This window comes from Delphinus delphis, chromosome 6 (assembly GCF_949987515.2).
Source record: "Delphinus delphis chromosome 6, mDelDel1.2, whole genome shotgun sequence".
NCBI classification, from domain to species: domain Eukaryota; kingdom Metazoa; phylum Chordata; class Mammalia; order Artiodactyla; family Delphinidae; genus Delphinus; species Delphinus delphis.
Window position 1 is genome coordinate 61,353,601 of NC_082688.1, and position 21,650 is coordinate 61,375,250.

Here is a 21,650-nt window from a genome sequence, read left to right on the forward strand (position 1 = left end):
AAAAGTGTCATTTTCAACACATCATATCAACAGAGCACAATACCAAGGTAAGTAATGACTGCTGATGTTGATCCTAATCACCTGCCTGAGTTAGTGTTTGTCAGCTTTCTCTGCTTTAAAGTTGCTCTTTATCACCATTTTTCAGTACTGTACTATCTGAAAGGAGTTCACCATCTACAGTCCATACCTAAACAGTGGGAAGTTAGGCTTTACCTCTGTGGTACTGGATTATCTACATAAATTATTTGGAATCCTTATTCATGGGACATAAGTCTCTTATCTCTGCCCCATTTATTAATTTAATCATCTAATTGTATCAGTATGGATTCATGGATACTTATTTTATACTTTGGTTAGCATCCAATACTACTTTATTGATTTTATGGTTCAAAATATTCCAGTTTTTTGCCGTTGGAAACTCTTTCAGTTGGCTTCTCTAATCCTATTTACTTACCCCCTCCCATTATTGTGTGTGTTTTGGAGGAGTTGTTTTGTTGTTTTAGCACTCTCTTTCTGGTGCTACAGGATGATTCAGGAACATCTGGTACACTTCCTATTCAGTGCTAGAATCAGCCACTTCTCCAGGAGCTCAGTTTCATTTTATTGGAGGATGATATTTGAAACCAAGATTTGGGTGCTAGATGTGCTTGTCATTTCTGTAGTATCATTGTTTCTAGGGCATCTTGGCTGATAGAGCAAAGAAATATATGTTTGTGCACTAACCCATAAATATACATATATCTATAAATATTTCTCTATATAAGCTAGAGATGATTCATACTGGTATCTCCAGTTCTAATTCCCTACTGTATAGATCATTCTAGCCTCTCCCCCTTGCTTGTGTGTGAACTCCCATTCCAAAAGTGATACAGTGGTATCAAAAATTTTAACCTATGTCCCCATAGGCAAGAAAAGTAATCAACTAGAATTCAGTTCTTATGAGCAGCTTCTTTTGCCTTTATTCTTGCTAACCTAAGTAACTTGAAAGTGAATGGAACATGCAATTTTCTCCCCCACCCACTTCAGTGAGAGTGTTTCATACATTTATAATATAGTTAAATTGTTTTTGTAATAGTTCACATTTCTTCACGGGACCTCCCAACATCCTAATTGATTTTTGTTTCATACATAAAGTTCAGTCTTTGTGTTGTAAATTCTATGGATTTTGACGAATTCATAGTGTAATGTATCAATCATTACAGTATCATACAGAATAGTTTTACCACCCTAAAATTTTTCCTATGTTTTACATATTCAATCCTATTCATCCCACTCCCAAAACACTTGGAACCTATTGATCATTTGTTGTTTCTGTAGCTGTGCCGTTTCCAGAATGCTATATAATTGGGCTCATACAGTAGGTAGATTTTTTAGACTGGCTTATTTTGCTCATCAGTATGCATTTTTAACTCATCAGTGGCTTTGCATGGCTTGATATTTCCATGGCATTCCTTTTTATTGCTGAATAGTATTCCATTGGATAGATTAAAACATTGTTAGTTTATCCATTTCACCTAATGGAGGTCCTCTTAGTTGATCCCATTGCTTCTAGTTTTTTGGTGATTCCAAAGTTGCTGTAAACATTTGTTTGCAGGTTTTTGTATGGACATAAGTTTTCATGTAAGTTGGGTAAATACCTAGGAGTGATACCGTTTTATCATATGGGAGACTATATTTACCTATTAAGAAACTGCCAAACTGTTTTCCAAAGTGCCTGTACCATTTTACATTCGCAGCAGAAATGAATGAGAATTTTTGTTGCTTCTCATCCATACCAGCTGTTGGTATTATTAGTATTTCGGATTTTAGCCATTCTAATAGATGTGTAGTGATATTTCACTGTTGCTTTAATTTAAAATTTCCTTATGCCATATGTTGTTGAGTATCTTTTTATATGCTTTCTGGCATATGCTGTAAATGTTGTATACATTATGGTGAGATACCTGTTCTGATACTTGGTCCATATTTTTTATTGTGCTATTATTTTAAAATTTTTATTGGAGTATAGTTGATTTACAATTTTGTGTTAGTTTTAGGTGTATAGCAAAGTGAATCAGTTATATATGTACATATAACCACTCTTATTTTTTTAGATTCTTTGTATTTTAATTGGATTGTTTTTATTGTTGAGTTTTGAGTTCTCTGCATATTTGTATGTATTTTGCAAATATTGTCTCTACATAAGTGGCTTCTCTTTCAAGTTTCTTGGTACTGTTTTCACAGAGCAGAAGTTTTTAATTTTAATTAAGCTCAAATTGTTATTTTTTCTTTCATGTTTCATAGTTTGGTGTTGAGTTAAATAATGAAATCTTAGATACAAAATCACACAGATTGTCTCCTATGTTTTCTTCCAGAATTTTTTGTTTTATATTAAAGTCTATGAACCACTTTGAGTTAACGTTTATAAAAAGTGTAAGGTCAGTGTCTATGTCATTTATTTTTCCTTTTGTACCTTTGGGTTTGTGTCTGTTTGGTTTTTTTGTTTGTTTTTATTTTGTTGCATATGGACATCCTTGTTCCAGCACCATTTATTGAAAAGTCTATCATTTCTACTTTGTATTGTCTTTGTTCCTTTGTCAAAGCTCTGTTCACTATGTTTGTATGTCTTTTCCTGACATCTCTAGTCTGTTCCATTGACCTATGGGTCTATTCTTTCACCAGTACTATAATGTTTTCATGATTTCCTACATAGATAATCATGTCATGTGCAAATGAAGACAGACTTATCTCTTTTCATATCCATATGTGCTATATTTTCTGTTCTTGTTTTATTGCACAAATAGAAAATCCAGTGTGTTATTGAATAGGATTATTCAATAGAGATAATTGCCTACTTTCTGACCTTAAGATAAAAATGTCCAGTTTCTTACCATTAAGCATACTGTTAGCTGTAGGTTTTTGTTGACGTACTTTATCAAGTTGAGGAAGTTCTTTATTTCTAGTTTGCTGAGAGTTTTAATGAAGAATGAGTGTTGGAATTTGTTAAATGCTTTTTATGCCTGAATTGATAGGATCATATAATTTTTCTTCCTTATCCCATAATGTGGTGAATTATACTGATTTTTAAATATTGAATCACCCTTACATACCTGGAAGAAATCTCACTTGATTGAGATGTATAATTTTTTTATATATTTTTGGATTGGATTTGCTAATACTTTGTGAGGATTTTTGAGTATAAGTTTATGAGAGATACTGGTCTGTAGTATGCTTTTTTCAATGTCTTTATCAAGTTTAGGTATTTGGAGTAATGTTAAGCTCACAAAATGAGTTTGGAAGTGGAAACTTTTACCTCTGCTTCTGTGTTCTGGAAGATAATTATGGCTTTATTTTTGAAGGTTATTAATAATTGACTTTATGTAATTGATAAAGGTCTAGTCTTATTATGCATTTCTCCTAATTTGAGTGCTGGTAGTTTGTGTCTTTCAATGAATAGATTCAAATTAAGTTAATTTGATTTAAGTTACCAAATATGCGGGCATGGAGTTGTTAATAGTAAGTTTTTATTATACTTTTAGTGCCCATGGGATCACTATTGATAACCCTTCTTTTATTTCTGATAATGGTTATTTGTATTTCCTGTATTTCTTTCTTAATTAACCTGGTTGAGTTTATCAATTTTATTGATCTTTTTAAAGAAACAGCTTTGAGTTTGTTCATTATGCCAATATTTTTTTGCTTTTAATTTCGTTGGCTTCTCTTCCAATTTTTATTTTCTTCTACTTGTTTAGATTTAAATTGCTATTATTTCCCTAGTTTCCTAAAGTAGAATCTTAATTATTGATTTTAGATATTTTAAAAATATATTCATTCAACGCTATAAATTTCCCTCTAAGCATTGCTTTTACTACATTGCACAAATTTTTATAAGTTGTATATTCATTATACTTCAAAATATTTTTATTTTTCTTAAAATTTCTTCTTTAAACCATACATCATAACAAGTATATTGCCTAATTTCCACATATTTGAGGATTTTCCAACTATCTGTTCTTGATTCTAGTTGAATTCAACTGTGACCTGAGAAAAGATTTAATAATCTTTTCTATTCTTTAATATTACTTTAAAAGAAATTTCTATTCTTTTAAATTTGTTGCAGTGTGTTGTGTGGCCCAAATATGGTCTATCTTGATGAATGTTACATGGGCTTTAGAAGAATGTGTGTTCTGCAAGCCTTTTGGAGTATTCTATAAATATCTATTGAATCATTTTCAAAATGCTGTTCAAGCCAAATACATCCTAAGTAAGTTTATGACTGCTTGATTTATCAATTATTGAATGGAGTATTAAAATTTACAACTATAATAGTGGATGTGTCTATTTCTCGCTGTAGTTCTAGCAGTTTTGCCTCATGAACTTTGAAGTTGTTTTGTTAGGTGCATATGCACTTAGGATTGTTGTGGCTTCTTGGGGAATTAACCCCTTTATCATTATGTAATTTTCATATTAATCCCCATAATTGTCCTTGTTCTGAAGTCAGATTTGTCTGAATGTAGTACAGCTACTTCAGCTTTTCTTTGATTAGTATTAGCATTGTACATCTTTCTCAATTCTTTTAATATGTGAGTCTTTATAGAGTCCTTAAAATTGAAGTGGGTTTCTTTAGACATCAGATATAGTTGGGTCTTGATTTTCATATTCTCTGACAATCTCTGTATTTAATCAGTTTATCTAGATCATTCACACTTAAAGTGATAATTGCTGTAGTGGAATTAATGTCTGCCATGCTTGTAACTGCTTTATCTTGGTTAACTTACTCCTAGTTTCTTTTATTTCTACATCTTTGGTTTTTAATTGAGTATTTTATGATTTCATTTATTTCTTTTTTGAGCATATCAATTATATAGTACTTTTAGCTGTTGATTTAGATTTTGCAATATATATTTTAACTATTTTTAAGTCTGTCTTAAAATAACACAATACTACTTCACATGTCCCTTGTAACATAGCATCATTCATTTCATTTAGTCACATGTTATGAATACCCAATTATTTTTATTATTACCTAAACAGATAGTTATTTTAGATAAATTTAAGAATAGAGAAATAAAATATTTATCTTCATTTATTAATTTTCCAGTGCTATTTTTTCTTTATGTAGAAACAAATTTCTGATCTATATCATTTTCCTTCTCCATGGGAATTTTAAAAAGAAACCATTTCTTTCTGGACAGGTCTGCTAGCCTTGAATATCCTTTTTTGTTTGTTTTTTCCTGAGAAAGGATTTATTTATCTTTCATTTTTAAAAAAATAATTTTTCTGGACATAGAGTTCTAAATTGGTGGATGTTTTTCTTTCAACACTTTAAATATTTTACTCTACTTTCTTCTTGATTGCGTGGTTTTGACATAAAGTTGGTTGCGATTCTTTTCCTCTTTTTCTGTATAGGTAGCATGGTTTTTGTTACCTGTTCAACTTCTTTTAAGACTTTCCCTTTGTCTTCAGTTTTCTGCAGTTTGCTCATGATATGCCTAATGCAGAATTTTTTTGGTACTTATTCTGCCTGATGTTCCTTGTAGAACTGTAGTTGGATGCTTGTTGTTAACTTTGGAAAATACTTGCGGGACATTTGATCCTGTCCAAAACATCCATAAGACATTTGGGCCATGCCAAAAAGTACTTAACATTTAATCATATTTAGACTTGTCCTAAATGTCCATAAGACATTTGGTCTATGTGAAAAGTCCTTGATATTTGGTTCTGTCCAAAACCATTTGGAATGAACCAAAAATGCTCACAGACATTTTAGATAGGACCAAACTTTAGCGACATTTTCACCTGGATAAATATGGACATTTTGGAAAGGACCAAATGTCTGCTAACCTTAGATAACTCTTTACAATTATTAGTTCTAGTATTTGTTCTGCTCTATTCTCTCTCTTCTGGAGAGTCGTGTTTATGTTAAGCTTTTGAAATGGTCCCTTAGTTTCTGGATGTTCTGTCTGTTGTCTTTCTTTCAGCTTTTCTTTTTGTATTTCAGTTTGGGAAGTTTCTGTTAACCTATCTTCAAGCTCACTGATTTTTTCCTTGGACATATCTACTTTATTTATAAATCTATCAAAGGCATTTTTCAACTTTTTTACAATGTTTTTTAAAAAATTAAAGTGTTTTAGATTTTTTTGAGTTTCTATCTTTTAGATTACCTATATTTTATTGTACAGTGCACATTTTTTAACATATAAATGATATTTAAATTAGATTTGTGATAATAGTTTTATGTCATATTTCAGTCTGGTTTTCGTGTTTGCTTTGCCTCATCTTGCCTTTTAGGATGGCTTATAATTGTTTTTGTTCAAAGCTGGACATGATTACTGAGTAACAGAGACTGAGGTATAATTAGGTCTTTATGTAAATCTAGTTAGGAGTTGGGCTATTTTGTAATGATAGCTATGAGAGCCAGGGACTTCAAATTCATCTAGTTTTTATGGTTTTTGTCTCCCCTGTTAACTTTGGACTTCCCTAAATACTTATACTCCAAGTGGATCTGTGTTTCATAGCTCTTTGGTCTATAGTCCACTGTTATTACACTGGAGTCTTGCTGGTTTGGTGGTAAGCTGTGGGGGCAGGGAAGCATTCTAAAATATTTTGATTAAATTTCTTTTTTTTTTTGTGGTACGTGGGCCTCTCACCGCTGCAGCCTCTCCAGTTGCGGAGCACAGGCTCCAGATGTGCAGGCCCAGCCACTCCATGGCATGTGGCATCCTCCTGGACCGGGGCATGAACCCATGTCCCCTGCATCGACAGGCGGACTCTCAATCACTGTGCCACCAGGGAAGCCCAAATTTCATTATTTTAATGAGTCTATGTGTCCTTGGCTGTGACCTTAACAAGTGTTTCTTAACTTTCCACTCACAAGGCTACACTGAGCGAGAATGGGAGAAATGCCCTGTCCCCAGGTGGAATCAGGCTCTGGAGATAATGCCTTTGTTATGAAGAAGGTGCTTGGATTATATTTCACAAGTACTATTAGTCCCCTTTCTGTATCAGAGCCATAAGGGAATGTTTCTTGAATTGTTACCATGATAATCTTTGCTTTGTAGCAGAGAAAGGTCAGTATGCTGATGACTTTCCTCCCTGGTACTCACCAGTTACCTTATACTAACTTAGAGTCTTCTAGTGCTTCTAGGGATCTTCAGATTTTCCTGTTCCCCTTCAAATCTTGGCAAGCCCTGCAGACGTGCACCATGGGGGGCAGTAGTCTATCAAGTCTCCAACCCTACATTATTGTTTCTCATGAGACCTTGGGGAAAAATAATAATAAGGTGCAGATTAACTTTGTAGTCAAGGTTTCCAGTGACTTTAAAATGTCATACTAGTTCTCTATAAGATTAAAAAAAAAATTCATCTGTTTCTTCTTACTATCTTCCATGATGGACTCCTATTCATGTTCTGACAAAGGTGAATCTGTTTGTATGCCTAATCTCCACAGAGATGTTTATCAACCTTTGGACTTCAGTTAGCATGCTTACCTTGTGATCTCAGATATCTGTTGGGCTCAAAACCAATGATTTAATAGACTAGCTTATTTTATTACTAGAATGGAAGTCATTGTCTTGCAGCTTTTTATCCCTGAGAGAACAGGTGTTCCTGAATTTATATTTAAATAATACACTTTTCCGTATTTTTACTTCTGTTTATTTTTATTTTTCTTGTTTCTGCACATAATCATATCCAAAATCAATGTATTGTATTAACTTATACAATCAGTTTGTACTACTTAGAAAATACCCTCAGTATATCTCTTCTAGAAGTCCTCAATTACTTATAGAATAATTATTTTAGTATTACATTTTCAAGTCCCTTTAGAATTCTTTACTTTTTCCCCCCTTTGGCAGGTTCTGGATGTATATTTATTTATTTTAGAGAAAATGTCCCAGGAATTGTGTTAAATGCTATGAACATTTAACAGAATAGCACAAAATCCATTTTCTCAAGGGGGTCTCAAATAAGTAGAGGAGATAGACAGTTTCAAAACAATTTAACATATGTTAAAAGAGTGGCATTGACTAAGAAGCCCTATTTCTGTTTGAGGACATAAGGGAGCCCTAGACTGAAGAGATGATGCCTGAGCTCAGTTATGCTAGCATTTCTCAAGGGTTAGAATTCCAAAACTTTAAATTTTTTAATTTATACTACAATCACTGTCTAGAATACAAGGTATACTTATTTGGATAATGGTTATCGGTTTATTTCATGCCCAATGTTATTAATCTTTATTAAAAACAATCATCCTACACTTAAAGATTAGTACATTATTCTTGTTGAACATAAATGCAAATACTTAGTTTGATAATCAACACTCCAACTACCTGCAAAACATCTGATACGGTCATGAAACAATATTGAAAACAGTATCAATAAGCGTTTGATTTATTTGAAATTAATAATAAAGCTATTTGCTCATTTTTTAACTACAATTTAATAAGTCATAACATATGATACACCATTCTCACAGCCATTTCTAACCTTGACCTACAGCCTTGGTTTAATCCAAACTCCTTGGTTCTACCATATTACCTAATTCACTACAGCAGTGACAGTTGTTATCTTTCACTATATTGGAGATGAAACAATCACTTTGAGCCAGACAGGCTGTCACTTCTCATTATTCTTGGTTAGCATGATATGCCATACAAAATTAACCAACATGTTATAGGAAATATCATAAGTGGTTTCATGGTAATAATCAATATAAATCTGCCATTTGATTCTGGAATCAATAACTGCCAAAGACATCTTAGACCCAGACTTCCAGCAAGGGAATCTGCTGAACTATAGTGAATAAGTGTAAATAAAGAATGATAAGGCTTAAACTCTAGAGATGTCATAAAATCCTATGGTTATGTGCCTCAGAGTTTAAATCAATATGACTTTAAAAGAGTAGAAATGTCAGGAATGTCCACACTTAACCGTAAATGATGAAAATGTGAAAATGTGTTTGTAGTAACAACTCAGGGAAATCTAAAACTACTTGTGTAGAAGAAAAATAAATAATGCAGTCTAGTCTGTGCTAGTCTTTTCTATTCTCTTAACAGTGTCTTTCTCAAGCAAAACAAAAAAAAATTAAAGTTAAATTTATCCAATTTTATTTTATTGATGGATTATACTGTAATGTTTTATGTAAGAAATTTAATACTAGATAATCTATAGATAATTAAATTATCTGCTAAATAATAGATCTTTATTAGATAGCAGATTATGTAAGCTACCCAAGGTCATAAAGATTTCTCCTTATTTTTTCTTCTAGAACATTTATAGTTAAGTTTTCACATGTATTCCTGAAATCTGTTTTGATTTACATTTTGTATTTGGCTCAAGTTGTGGATTGAAACTTACATTCCTATTTTCTGTATAGATTGAAACTTAGATTCCTTTTTCAGAATAGATTTACAATTTTTCTATCTCCATTTGGTATTAAAAAGAAAAAACCTTCTTGCTTTCTCCATTGAATAGCCTTTACACCATGTCAAATATTAATTGACAAAAATGGACGTGTTGATCCACTTCTGAACTTCATATTCCTTTCTACTGATATATTTGCCTATTTTGATGCTACCACCAAACTATCTTGATTTATAGCTTTATAATATGATGCAAAGTGAGCTAGTATAGTCATATAATTTTGTTCTTCTTTTAAAAGTTGATTTAGGCTCCTATACAAATCCTTAGACTCCATGACTCTCTTCTAACATGGCCCAAGATAACTCTTCAAACAAGACCATAGCAACAAAGCGTAGAGGCAGATGCACCAGCTTCACAGATCATCTGAAAATCCTCACTGACACATTCAACAAAACCCCTTACATAGGTTATGCTACCAGACAAAGACTTGCTCTAGAAACCAACACTGAATAGTTTACGATCCAGTATTGCTTTCAGAATCGAAGAACTAGGCATGGATTCCAGAAAAAATCAGAACGTGAGGAGCACTTAGAATCAAGCCAGGACTGAGATCACACTGAAGAGAAGATTCAAAGTAGAAATGACAGACAGCCTCGCATCAAGTACACTTGCTCCCAATTACACACCCTCAACAAGGCATTTATAGGCAACAATTATCCTGGGAGAGATTCCATAGAGAAACTTGCAAAAGAAATTGGGGTCTCAGAGTCAAGAGTTAAAGTTTGGTTTCAAAATCACAGATCTAGTTGCTGTATCCAAAGGAAAACAGAAGCTAATGAGGGCTTAGAACAAAGATAAAACCAGGGACAAGATCTCTGAGATGAGCGCCTTGAAGATATAGAAAGTACGTAGAATGGTACCAATCTCATTAGAGACAACTATCTTATTTCTCTGGAGTCAGAACAGGGTGAAAAGGGAGACAGATTCAGTGTATTTTATGTCATCAGCCTGCGATCCAAATTTTTCAGTCTTCCTGGGAACATACCCTGCTAAACATACCTTCAGCTTCTCCAGAGGCAGAGCCTGCTGGAGATGGTAAAAAGGACTTCAGGAGGCAGAGGCAGAGGCAGAGGCAGATTAAAAGCACCACACAACCCTACTGACTGAGCCTGGCTCCAGAGTTCAGCAGATCTTGAGGACAGTGAAAATAAATGTATTAATATCAGTTTTCAGTCATCATAGTAATGACTGATTCAGGCAAAAATCATAAATACATGTGTGGTATTGTGACGTTTGATAAAATATAAATATTTGTCTTCATCTTTTCTGGTACAGAACTCCTAAAGCCCTTGGGATTTTCTGTGGTAAGAGCAATAAATGTGTTTTTTGTTATGTGAAAAAAAAGGGTTTAAGGTCCTTACACATACACACACACGTACACTCACACAGTCACATATATATTTTAGAATCAACTAGTCATTTGGTTAAAAAAACAGGCCTGCTGGGATTTTGACTGGAATTGCATTGAATATGTAGATAAACCTGTAGACAAATTTAGGCAGAATTGGCATGTAAATGATAGTGAATTTTTTGATTGATGAAAATTTCTCTTAGCAATTTTTTTGTAGCTTTCAGTATACAAGTCTTTATACATCTTTAGTTTATACTTATTTCAGATTTTGTTGACATTTTAAGTTTTCCCTTTGTAATTATTTTATATAGAAAATAATTGATGTGTATATATTGATCTTTTATTGTGCAACCTTGCTAAATTTATTGTTTATAGTAGCATTCTTGTAGGATCTGTTATGTTTTCTACATAGATGATCTTGTGTTCTATGAATAACATTTATGTCTTCCTTTCAAATCTGAACATTTTTATTTCTTTAATTTTCCCCATTTCATTGAATGGAACCTACAAGATCTTGTTGAAGAGAAGTGATGAACATGGACATTCTTGTCTTGTACCTGATATCAGGGGAATTCCTTTAGTATTTCTCCATTAGATATGACACCAGCTGTAGGGTTATTTGTAAATGTACTTTTATCACATTGATGGGGTTCCCTTCTACTTTGCATTTTCTCTGATTTTTATCAGGAATGGATGTGGAATTTCACCAAATGCCTTTTCATCAATTAGTATGTTTCTTTTCTAGTTTGTTAATATGGTGAAATGCATTAGACAATTTGGAAAGTCAATTCAACCTTATATTTCTGGGAGAAACAAAACTTAGACATGATGTATTGTTGATTTCAGTTTGGTAAAACTTTGTTTAGAATTTCTACTTATATGTTCATGTTAATTTGGGACATTGGTCTGTAGTTTTATTTTAATGTCTTTCTCTGATATCGGTACAAAAGTGATGTGAACTTCATAGAATGAACTAGAAAGTATTTCCTTACCTCTAATATTCAGGGAGATTCTCTGTAGATTTATTAGTGTTTCTCCCTTACATGTTTAGAAAAATTCTCCAGTGAAGCCATCAAGGCCTCAAACTATTTTGTTGGAAGCTTTATTTTGTTCTGTTTATAAGAAATATGATGTATTCAGTAGTACTGAGCAATTCCTATTTCTTCTTGAATGAGCTTTGATGCTTTGTGTCTTTTAAGAAATCTATCTAGATTGTCAAACTTATTTGAATAGTTTGCATTATACCCTCTTAATATACTTTTAATATATAGAGAATTTGTAGTGATATCACTTGTCTCGTTCATGACATTCTAATTGGTGTCTTTATATCCTTTACTGAATTATGGATTTAATTGATCTCCTGAAAAAAAACATTTGTATAATTTAATTTATCTATTTTTTGTTTTCTTTTTCTTCAATTTCTGCTCTGATCTTTCATTTTTTCCTGCTTATATTGTTTTGTTTATTTTTTAAATTCTCAAGGTAGAGGCTGAGGTCACTGATTTAAGATCACTGTTCCTTTCTGAAACAGGGCTTATTGTTACAGATTATCTTCTAATAACTACCTTAGTAACATTTCACACATTTCAATATATTGTTTTCAGTTTCATTCTACTCAAAAATAATTTCCAGTTTCTTTTTTTAATACATCTTTATTGGAGTATAATTGCTTCACAATGTTGTGTTAGTTTTTGCTGTACCACAAAGTGAATCAGCTATATGCATACATGTATCCCCATATCCCCTTCCTCTTGAGCCTCCCTCCCACCCTCCTTATCCCACCCCTAGGTTGTCACAAAGCACAGAGCTGTTCCTCCTTTGCTTTGCAGCAGCTTCCCACTAGCTATCTATTTTACCTTTGGTAGTGTATATATGTCAATTGTACTCTCTCACTACGTCCCAGGCTCCCCTTCTCCCACTGTGTCCTCAAGTCTGTTCTCAACGTCTGCATCTTTATTACTGCCTTACCACTAGGTTCTTCAGTACCATTTTTCTAGATTCCATATATATGCTTTAGCATATGGTATTTGTCTTTCTCTTTCTGACTTACTTCATTCTGTATGACAGATTCTAGGTTCATCCACCTCACTACAAGCAAATCAATTTCGTTCCTTTTTATGGCTGAGTAATATTTTATTGTTTTAAACTTCTTCTATGATCCATATATCACTTAGAATTGTATTACGTTTTCAAATATTTAGAAATATCCCAAATAGTTTTCTGATATTGATTACTTAATTTTATTGTGGAAAATAGGGTGTGCATAATTTTAATCCTTTTATATATATATTAAGACGTATTTTCTGCTGGTGTTGGGTTTGAGGTGGAGTGTGCAAAAAATGTCAGTTGTACCAAGTTGGTTTCAGATGTTGTTCAAGACTTCTATATATCCCTTACTGATATTTTTTTCTAATCTATCAACTATTGAGATTTTTTTAAATCCCTGAGTATACTTGTAGAATTACCTATTTTTCTTTGCAGGTATATCAGTTCTGTTTCATTTATTTTGAAGCTCAGTTATTATGTACATAATAATTGTAGACTTATATATCCCCACATATAAATTTTTGCCTTAGTCAATGAGTAAATTTTATCCTTGGTAATAGGATAAATTGCTATTGGTAATTGCTTGGTAATAGGATAATTGCTCTAAAACCTATTTTATCTGATATTAATATAGCCACCGTAGATTTTAATTTAGTGTTAGCATGACAAACCCTCTTCCATCAAAAAAAAAATCAATGATTTTAATGTGAGTTTCTCTTAATGAGTATAGAGATGATCTTGCTTTTATATTTATTATCAAAGTCTTTGCTTTAAATGGGGTGTTGTATACCTTTATATTTAATGTTATCATTGAAATAGTTGGATTTAAATCTATGTTCTTGCTATTTGGCTTTCACCTGTCAAATCTCCTTTATTTCCTTTTCCCTCTCCTTCTGACTTCTTTTCTATAAATTGCTTAATTTTTATAGTTTCATTTCCTTTCCTTTTTGGCTTACTAGCATTTATCTCTAATACTTTATTGTGATACTTTGGTGGTTGCTTCAGGGTTTGCCATATATCTTCAACTTACCACAGTCTACCTTCATATGATATAATTCATCCATAGAAAAATAAGCTTCTTGCTGGCTTTTTGTTATTATAGTCATTCATTACATTTCTACATATACAATAAATCATACAATTCATTATCTTTTTTCCCATTAAATCTTTGATTATCTTTTAAAAAAATTTCAATAATATGGAAAAAAACTCCACATGTACTCAGTATTTTTGATGTCCTTCATTACTTTTCCTTGTCCCACATTTCTGTTTGGTATCATTTTCCTTTGGCTTAATGACTTGCTTTATCATTTCTTTTAGTGCAGTATGGCTGAGGATGGACATTGTCAGATTTTGTGTGTCTAAAAAAATTATTTCTCCTTCCATTATTTTTGAAAGATATTTCTTGCTTAATAAAGATCTCTAGGTTGACATATTTTTACGGTTTGAATGCATTGCTTCGCTATCTTCTAATGAAAAAAACACTGTATTTCTTACATTAACATACAGAAGATTTAAATTGTCTTTTTGTTTATGAGCTTATTTTAAGATTTTCTCTCTTTTTAAAAATATACAATACAGTATTACTGTTAACTTTTATTTACTATAGTCACCATGTTGTACATTACATTCCCATGACTTATTTAGATTATAAGTGGAAGTTTGTACCTTTTGACTTCTTCACCCATTTGGCCCACTCCCCACCCTCCTGTTTCTGGAAACCACCAATCTGTTTTCTCTTGCTATGATCTCATTTTATTTTGTTTGTTTTAGATATTACATATGCATGAGATCATATGTTATTTATTGTTCTCCCTGACTTCTTTCACTCAGCATAATGCCCTCAAGGTCCATCCATGTTGTCAAAAATGGCAAGATTTCATTCTTTTTTATGGCTAGATAATCCATTGTACAGCACATATTTTTATTCCTTTATCTATCAATGGAAACTTAAGTTTTTTCCATATCTTGTATGTTGTAAATAATGCTGCAATGAACATGGGAGTGCATATATGTTTTCAAGTTAGTGTTTTTTATTCAGATAAATACCCCAAAATGGAATTGCTAGATCATATGATAGTTCTATTTTTAGCTTTTGGGGAACCTCTATACTGTTTCCCATTGTAGCTGCACCAATATACATTGCCACCAACAGTGCACTAGTGTTCCCTTTTCTCCACATCCCTACCAACAGTTATGTCCTGTCTTTTTGATAATAGCCATTCTGACATGTGTGAGTTGATATCTCATTGTGGTTTTGATTTGCACTTTCCTGGTGATTAGTGATACTAAGCACCTATTCATGTACCTTTTGGTCATCTGTATGTCTTCTTTGGAAAAATAACTATTCAGATATTTTTCCCATTTTTAATTGGATAGATTTTTTGTTCTTTATTTTTTTGTTTGTTTTTGCTATTGAGTTGTATGAATTTTTTCATATTTTGGATATTAACCCCTTATCAGATATATGATTTACAAATATTTTCTCCCATTCAGTATGATGTCTTTTCATTTTTGTTGACGGTTTCTTTTGCTGTGAGGATTTTTAGTAGGATGTAGTTCCACTTCTTTATTTTTACGTTTGTTGCCTTTGCTTTTGATGTGAGTTCCAAAGAATCATTGCTGAGAGTGATGTCAATTTGCTTACTGCCTGTTTTTCTTCTAGAAGTTTTATAGTTTTAGGTCTTTTGTTCAACTCTTTAATCCATTTTGAATTAATTTTTGTGCATTGTTAATTTTGTACATTTTTTCTTAATTTTGTGTAAGATAGCAGTCCAGTTTTTTTTTTTTTTTTTAATGTGGCTCTCTACTTTTCCCAACACCATTTATTGAAGAGACCATACTTAGCCCATTGCATATTCTTGGCTCCTTTGTTGTAAATTAATTGAACATATAAGGGTGGGTTTGTTTCTGAACTCTATTCTGTTCCATTGGTCTATTTATCTGTTTTTATGGCAATACCATACTGGTTTACTTACTGTATCTTGTGATACAGTTTTAAGTCAGGGAGGATGATGCCTCTAGCTTTGTTTCTTCTAAGTTTGCTCTGGCTATTCTGGGTCTTTTATGGTCTTATGTAAATTCGTGTATTGTTTGTTTTATTTCTGTAAAAATGCCATTGGAATTTTGATAGGGATTTCATTGACTCTGTAAATTGTTTTGGGTAGTATGGACATTTTAACAATATTAATTTTCTAATCCATGAACAAAGAATATCTTTCCATTTATTTTTGTCTTCTTCAGTTTCTTTCAACAATAGCTTATAGTCTTAAATACAACATACTGAAACTTATGGGATGCAGCAAAAGCAGTTCTAAGAGGAATGTTCATAGAGGTAAATGCCTACCTCAGGAAGCAAGAAAAATCTCAAATAAACACCCTGACTTTACACCTCAAGGAACTAGAAAAAGAAAAACAAATGAGCCCAAGTTAGTAAAAGGAAGGAAATAACAAAGACCAGAGCAGAAATAAACTGAAACCAAAAAGACAATAGAAAAGATCAATGAAACCAAGACCTGGTTTTTTGAAAAGATAAACAGAATCGACAAACCTTTAGCTAGACTCACCAAGAAAAACAGAGAGAGGACTCAAATAAATAAAATCAGAAATGAAAGAGGAGACATTACAACTTATACCACAGAAATACAAAGGATCATATGGGTCTACTGTGAACAATTATACACCAACTAGTTGGACAACCTAGAAGAAATGGATAAATACTTAGAAACATACAACCTTCCAAGATTCCTCTTCTGTGAATCAAGATGGCAGAATACAAGGACATGGAACTCACCTCCTCCTACAAATACATCAAAAATGCATCTACATGTGGAACAATTCTCACACTATACCTACTGAACACCGGCAGAAGATCTCATAACAACAAAAGCGGCAAGAAAGACCACCACATAATCATGTAGGATGAAAGAAAAATAAAAAGGAATCTGATGGGACCTGTGCTCCTAGGAGGGAGCTGTGAAAGAGGAAATGTTCCCTAACCCTGGGGACCTCCTCCAATGGCTGAAAAATCAGCTGGGACAGATAGGGAGCTACAGAGGCTCAGAGGAGAATGCAGCATCTGGCTTGTGGCAGGCAGAACAGAAAGAGACCAGCACAGATGCTGCTGGCCACCTCACTGCAGTCTCCAGCTTGAGACATGTGTGTGCTTCAACAGACAGATCTGGGGGGAGGACTGGGGCTGGCTGCATGAAGATAGCCTGAAGGGGCTGGAGTGTGGTCTGAGCTGCAAACAAGGAAGAACCCAGGTCTACCATGGAAGCCCCATTGTGAACACAAGCATGAAGGGAGGGGTAGGGTCCTGCAATAGTAGCCTCATTCTCAAAGTGCTCACAGTAGGCCCAACTCTGCCTTTATGAGCTCAGGTTGCCCACATGCAGAGAAGGGGCCGAAATCTGAGCCAATCCCCAGGGACCATGGGATTTTGGAAACAGGGCTGAAATCTGAGCCATGTCCTGGTGGCTTTGAAGGACTTATGCCACAGGCACCTTGTAAGCTCAATGCCTGTGTGATGTCTGAGCAGATTACTGGTGCTCCTTTGGCAGGGACTGGGACAGGTCCAGCATTAGCAGCTGTGGACCTTGCATGTGGAGGTGGGGCTGGGGTCTGGGCTGACTCCATAGCTCCCATGGTGGGTCTAGGTGTGTGACTACAGTGGTCCCGATGCCTAACTTCATCAGCAGATCTGTGTGGTGGCTTTGGGAGCACAGTGACTGATGGACATCCAGGATGATTGCATTCATTCCCACAGCTGAGGTAGAGCTGAGGACAGTGCCAATAATAATGTACTTTGTGAGCACACACAATGGGTGATGGGCAACAACACAGAGTGCACTTCCCAGTGGAAAGCTCCTGTGGAGGAATACTCAGGACCTCTTCTCCCAGAAGAAGTGCTCCAGTCCCACCTAACTCACACTGCAGCTCAGGAACTGATCTGGGGGTTTCCACTCCAACAACTGGGGAGCAGACCCTGACCTCAACAGGGATGTGACAACCACAGAGGAAAGAGGAGGTCACACTCAACATCCAGTGCAGGCTCTGGTCACCACATTAATCACAACCCCTATCAAGGGGATAGCAGTCAGCACACACGAAGCTAAGACATGGCAAGCATCTATACTAAAAACAGCCCTCGAGTCAAAAATATTCTACTTAACATAGGCTACACAAAGATGCTCGCACATAAAAACAGCCCTTCAAGACCACAGTAGATGACTGTTTCTCCTAAATTCATAGAATCAGAGAAATATAAATAAAATGAAGGAGAGAAACCACTCCTAATTAAAAGAACAAGAGAAACCTACTGAGAGAACAAACAATGAAACAGACCTCTCCAGTCTACCCAATCCTGAGTTCAAAAAGAAGGTAATAAAAATACTGAAGAAATAAAGAAAGGCTATCAAGAGAAAGGCAGATCAGTGTAACACGGAAGTAGAAACTATAAATAAGAGCCAGTTAAAATTAGAAAACTCATTTGCTGAGATGAAAGCTGAGCTAAAGGCAATAAACAAATAATGCAGAAAAAATAAGTGATCTGGAAGATAGAATAAAGAAATCACCCAATCAGAACAGCAGACAGAAAGACAAATTTAAAAAAAAAGAAATCAATATAAGAGACCTATGGGATAATATGAATTGAGCCAATCTGTGCGTAATAGGGATCCCAGAAAGAGAAGAAAGAGAAAAGGGGAACAAAAATGCATCTGAAGAAATTATGATTTTAAATTGCCCAAATCCAGGTACAGGAAGCACAGAGGGTCCCAAACAAGACGAACCCAAACAGAACTACACCAAGACATTTTTATAATTAAATGGCAAAAGTTAAAGAGAAGGTTCTAATAGCAGCAAAAGAAAAGCAAAGAGTTAGTTACAAGGGAATCCTCATAGGCTATCCCCTGATATCTCTACAGAAATGTTGCAGGCCAGAAGGGAGTGGCAATATGCATTCAAAGTCCTAAAAAGAAAAAATATGCAACCTAGGATACTCTACCCCTCAAGATTATAATTTAGATTAGAAGGAGAGATAAAGAATCTCTCAGACAAGCAAAAACTAAAAGAATACAGCAATACTAAACTTATCCTAAAAGAGATATTGAAAGGTCTTCTCTAAATAGAAAAAAAGCAAGAATGTATAGGAAAGAGAAAATCACAATTGAAAAAAAATCACTTAAATAATCAGTATATAGATTAAAAAAAAAGTTGTGAAAGCAATAATAACTACAACAAACAGTAAAAGGATAAACATGAAGATGTAAAAGAGGGCATCAAAATCATAAAATGGGAGGGTGTAAAAATATAGATTTTTAAAAGAAAATGTGTTTGAGCCTACATGACTACCAGTCTAGAGCAAGCAGATGTAGTAATGAGTTAACATCCTTGAAAAACAGTGAACCACAAATCAAAAACATACAATAGATTCACAAAAACCAAAAAGAAGAGAACTCAAGCATAGTACAAAAGAAAATCATCAAACCACAAAAGGAAAAAAGAAAGGAACAAAGAAGAAATACAAAATCATCTGGAAAATAAGATTTCAAATGGCAATAAATTCATGTCTAGCAATAATTGCCTTAAATGTTAATGGACTATATTCTGTGATTAAAGACATATAATAGATTGGACGGTTAAAATAAGAGCCTAGAATATGCTGCCTACAAGAGACACACTTTAGCTTAAAGGACACACAAAGATTAAAAGGGAGGGGATGGAAAAAAATATTACATGCAAACAGAAATGACAAGAAAGTGGGGGTAGCAGTACTCAGGTCAGACAAAATAGACTTTAGAACAAAGACATAAAGAAAGATAAAGGACATTATATAATGATAAAAGGACCAATACAAGAAGAGGGTATTATATTCATTAACATATATGCACCCAATATAGAAGCACCTAAATACAATAAAATACTATAGACATAAATGGAGAAATTGGTGGGAATACAGTAATAATAGGAGACTTAGTCACCCCACTCACATAAATGGACAGATATTCCAAATAGAAAATCAATATGGCAACAGAGATCCTAAATGACACAATAGAACAGAGTTAATTGAGAGTTTCAGGATATTACATCCAAAAGAACCCAAATATACATTCTTTTTAAGTGCACACAGAACATTTTCTAGGATAGACCAAGTATGAGGACACAAAACAAGCCTCAACAAATTTAAGAGGATAGCAATTATTTCAACCATCTTTTCTGGACAAAACGGCGTGAAACTAAAGACCAACCAAAAGAAATGAAAGAAAGGGAAATGAGATTTTAAAAAAAAGGTTACATGGAGACTAAACAACATACTACTAAAAATCCAATGGGTCAATGATGAAATCAAAGAGGAAATTAAAAAAAATACCTTGAGATAAATGACAATGAAAACATAACGATAGAAAATCTGAGACACAGCAAAAGAAGATTTAAGAGGGAAATTCATAGAGATACAGGCCTTCCTCAAAAAAGCAAGAAAAATTTCAAACAACCTAACCTACCACCTAAAAGAATTAGAAAAAGAAGAAAAAACATAACCTAAAGCCTGCAGAAGGAAGGAAATAATATCAGAGAGGAAATAAATAAAATGTAGATAAAAAGCAATAGAAAAAAATCAATAAAACCAAGAGCTGATTTCTGAAAGGGTAAATAAAATTGACAAACCTCTGGCCTGGCTCACCAAGAAGAAAAGAGAGATAACATAAATAAAATAAAAAATAAAAGAAGGAGAAATAACCAGTACTGCAGAAATACAAAAAAAAAAAAAAAAAAAAAGAATACAATTAGAGGCCAACAAATTGGACAACCTAAAAGAAATGGACAAATCTCTAGAAACATATAACTAACTCACCAAAACTGAATCAAGAAGAAATAGATAATTTGAACAGACTGAACACAAAAGTGGAATAGAATGTATTTAAAAAAAAAAAGACTGTAAACAAATTTCAGGAGCAAAAGACTTCACTGGGGAATTCTACCAAACATATATAGAAGATATTATACCAATCCTTCTTAAACTCTTTCAGAAGATTGAAGAGGAGGAGGGAACACTCCCAAGGTCATTCTATGAAGCCACCATAATCCAAATATCAAAACCAGACAAAACAATACCAAAAATATAGGTGCAAAAATTCTTTTTTTCTCTGTAATTATTTTCTTTTTATTGGAGTATAGTTGCTTTACAATGTTGTGTTAATTTCTGCTGTACAACAAAGTAAATCAAGTATGTATACATATATCCCCTCCCTCTTGAACCTCTCTCCCACTCTCCCCCTCCATCCCACCCATTTAGGTCAACACAGAGCACAAAGCTGAGCTCCCTATGCTATACAGCATGTTCCCACTAGCTATCTATTTTATACATGGTAGTATATATATGTCAATCCTAATCTCCCAGTTTGTCCCACCCTCCCCTTCCCACCCTGTGTCCACATGTCCATTGTCTACATCTGCCTCTGTTCCTGTCCTGCAAATGGGACATAATTAAGCTTACAAGCTTTTGCAGAGCAAAGGAAACCATAAACAAGACAAAAAGACAATGCTCAGAATGGGAGAAAATATTTGCAAATGAAGCAACTGACAAATGATTAATCTCCAAAATATATGAACAGCTCATGCAGCTCAATAGCAAAAAAACAATCCAATCAAAAATTCTTAACAAAATATTATCAAACTGAATCCAACAGCACATAAAAAAATGTCATAATCAAGTTAAATTTATCCCAGGGTCACAAAGATGGTTCAACATAGGTAAATCAATGTGATATACCACGTCAACAAAAAAATGAGAAAAAAAACTCATGATTATCTCAAAAGATGCAGAAAAAGCATTTGATAGAATTCAACA

General features: G+C 33.7%; 1 pseudogene; it reads left to right on the plus strand.

Annotated features, from left to right (window-relative positions):
• The first annotated feature begins 9,690 nt into the window (after positions 1-9,690).
• On the plus strand, positions 9,691-10,200 carry LOC132427674 (double homeobox protein A-like; annotated as a pseudogene).
• Positions 10,201-21,650: the final 11,450 nt, after the last annotated feature.